Raw genomic sequence first — 3527 nt, forward strand, 5'->3', positions numbered from 1 at the left:
TTGAGTGAAATAAAGGCCCGGGCCTATATTAGAGAATTTACGGTATTTCTTTTGGAGCATTTATCTATTTCTGTATTCATTTTAAATTATGGCAGGATTGGTCTTTCATACAATAGACCTTAATCACCAGGAGTTGACTGTTTATCTTTCTCTTCAAACTCTTAATCATTTCCAGTTATATCTAATTACATCTTCTCCCATAAAGCTCTAATGCTTTAATACACATTAACTAACAGTAATGTTTAACATGCAGCTTTACCTCATGTCCAGCGGTGATGGAGCAACAGATCAAACTGCTTCCTTCCTGGAAACAGCTCTATGGTGTTAAACTGCTGGTTCCTTCATTCTCTCATGGTAATGTTTCAATGTTTTCATATTCTCTCTTTTGCAAAGTTCTTGCTATTAATGGTGAAAACAGCAAAAGACTGAAACCGGAAAAAAAACAAAAAACTTTGTAGAAATAAATCCGTCCATCTTCATAAGAACCTTCATCCATCTGGTGGCGATGATCAGTTTGAGGATTACTGTTAGAAATAATTGGAACCACCGATGATATGTTCGTTAGAAAAGAGGTTGTTGTTGTTCCACTCCAATGGAAACGAGGTACGTTCAAGATGAACACCTCCTGATCTGGACTGATAATTAGAGTGCAGGGCGGTGCTAATGTGAGAAGTAAAGTCTGTCATAAAGCTGCACGGAGGTTTATGCAACTTACTGATGGAAAATCTAAAATAAAACAAATATAAGATAAACTTTCCTTTGGGGTCCTATGTGCTGAAGTGTCTCACATTTAGTTCTGTTTGTTCTATTGATAATAGCCTGTATAATTTCTCTAATTCATCAATTGTTATAAAGCTTCCTACAATCAGCATTTACCCTTTTAATAGGACTACATGTCATAGCACAAAAGAATAATAATAAAAAAAAAATCAGCCAAGCATAGCCTGTCACAGAATATATATTTTATTTGTGGAATATTTTCCCTAATTAATTTAACATCAAGTTGCAAGTTAATGTTACATTCATCACAACAAATAGCCTCCATCTAAAAAGCCAGTTAAGCCTTTTATGAACAAATACTTGAAATAAAGTAAGAAAGTGACCAACCATAGACTGCATCTAAACATTTTGTAGCAATAAATCTAACCATCTTCATCAGAACATCCATCTGGTTCCTATGGTTATTTTGATGATTACTCAGCTCTGCGGAAGGAAACAGAGGAGGAAATAAAGACAGAACAACCAATGAGAGTTAAACAGCACAGCGCAGCAACGCGCTGATAAGAGACAGGAAAGGATGCAAATGGAGCGGCAACAGCTGCCAGGCACTGGACTGCAGGACGAAAATAATCTTTTGCCGCAAAAACGATGTATTTTAAATTATAAACATGGAATTATCAGGGACATGTTGCTATGGTTCCTATGCAAACCTAGGCCCATGCAGGAGATTATTATTCTGATCCCTGAGAGCCTCTGCTTTGAAAAGCTCATTACTGCCATCTAGTGGACTGATCAGGCTTCACTTCATGATGCATCATTGATGACAGAAGCAGAGAGGAAAGAGAAAAGGTCAGAGGTTGATGAGGATGAGTAGATTGTAGGCTGATAGACTCTCTGCAGGTTCCATCAAACACCATGAAGGAGATNACATTATCAAAATATATACAGAAAGCTCCATGGAAGCAGAGACAACAAACCAAGAATGAAAAGGAAGATGAGAAACATTCATCAGTCGCCTCAATAGAAACACTTTGATTAATAGTTTCCTGTTATCAGACTGATTTAGGATGGAAAGGTTCATGGATCAAAGTTAAAGTTGCTGCTTATTAAACTCTAGTGATGAAATTGAACCTTGGATGCATAAAGATGATGAATGATCCAGAAGAATATCTGACTGATGATCAGCTCCTCACTCTGAGGAAACTGTCATCTATTAACCCAGAGATCCTCAAGCTGTGAAAGCTGCTGCTGCCCTCTAGTGGACTGAGCAGGTTCTACCACCTTAGAGACAGGTGTTTCTCTACCTGCCAGTCTTCTCCTCCTAGATGTAAGCAGCCTTCATTAAGTGACCCAGAGTGAGACCTCTGTGTCCTGAGTGAGTGGAAAAACTGCTTTTAGAAAGGATAACTGAGGCCGACATGATGCTTCAGACCTCAGCTTTGTTTGTCTCTCATTGAAGTAAAATATCTGGTGTGGTTTGGAGTCCTGCTAAAGGTGAACGTTCAAATAATGTTATAGAGACATTCAGAAATGAAAACATAAAGCATAAATAAAACATGGAGATCATTAAAAACAACATAGAATACATTACTGAAGGCAAAAAAACATATTAAGCCTTTTAAAAATCTAAATCCAAAGTGACGCTGTTCTACTAAGGTGGTCTAAAAATGGTTTAAAATGACTGTAAATGATCACTTAGTGCCGATATGAAAACATTGCCTTCTGATGCTTTTATTCTGGTTCTTCCTTTTTATAAAGGAGCTTTTGTTTTGAAATATTCCCTGTAAATTATTGGCACCCTCCCTCCCTCCCTCTAACCTTCCTGCTATGACTCCATCAAAATGAGGGAACTCTCTCCACAGTCAGGCTCTTTAACTCTGCAGGGACTGATGTTTATCAGATCAAACCTTGTGGTGTTCATGGTTTGGTTCCTCAGCTGGTGTCTGTGGCTCTGGTGGACCTGCTTCATCGTGTTGTTGGAGATTCAACACAAGCAAACAATTGATCATTAAATATAAACCAGACCTTCACTTCACTACAACTACATCAATATCATGTCCTCTTATGGATCATCATCAGAAAAGCTCTCTTAGGGAGTGGCAACCTAGTGGTTAGGGCATAGGGCTTTCAATCCTGAGATTGTGAGTTCGATCTCCCACAGACTGCCACTGTACAATCTATACGCTTTAGATCTGGGTCATGTTGTTTTCTATATTGGGTTAAAAAAAATCTATATTTATTCAAAAGATTGATACAAAAGGAAGTGAAAAAAGATTGGAAAGGAGTAACTAAACTCAGCTTCAGTAAAATGAATATTTAACTGAAGCAAAACGGGAAACAATCATGTTTAAAGTATAACATTAGCTAAGAAGGAGATTTAAGGAGATTTGATCAAACTCTCTGCTTCTGGAGTCCAAGTTGGTCTCTGAGTTCATTTCTAGTGAACAGAGACATGAGTTGATGATGATGAGCAGCAGGATCCTGGAGATCATCTTCTCCCTCTGAGAGGAGACAGAGGAGGAGAGTCAGCAACACATCAGCTCCAACATCACTGACAGACAACAAGGATCATCTACAGTCTGACTTTATTCACTTGTTACAGCAGCTAATCCTGTTTGATGATCTAAACTAAACACTGACTGATCATCAAGGACTAAAGTCTCAGAGATGAAATCAGAGAAAAACACCTGCAGCTTGTTTCTCTCTGAGCTGCAGGAACAAGTTTTAGTCTAAAGGTTTCAGCAGTTTAAATTCTTCCTGAAAATGAACAAACCAGCTGTGATTGTCTGACTGCTTTGTTCTTTGAC

At 38.1% G+C, this 3527-nt stretch overlaps 1 long non-coding RNA gene across 2 annotated transcripts in view; it reads right to left on the reverse strand.

Annotated features, from left to right (window-relative positions):
• The window catches only part of LOC107104496, a 40426-nt gene that overhangs the window by 31434 nt on the left and 5465 nt on the right, over positions 1-3527 (reverse strand). The window contains exon 1 of one of the 2 annotated variants that reach the window (XR_001482259.1): positions 260-320. The exons of the other annotated variant lie outside the window; for it this stretch is intronic. This is a non-coding gene — a long non-coding RNA (uncharacterized LOC107104496). Of the gene's footprint in view, positions 1-259; positions 321-3527 lie in introns of those variants that run through there. 2 annotated transcript variants of the gene reach the window in all.

The sequence above is a fragment of the Cyprinodon variegatus genome, unplaced genomic scaffold (genome assembly GCF_000732505.1).
Source record: "Cyprinodon variegatus isolate N-32 unplaced genomic scaffold, C_variegatus-1.0 Scaffold1767, whole genome shotgun sequence".
Lineage (NCBI taxonomy): Eukaryota > Metazoa > Chordata > Actinopteri > Cyprinodontiformes > Cyprinodontidae > Cyprinodon > Cyprinodon variegatus.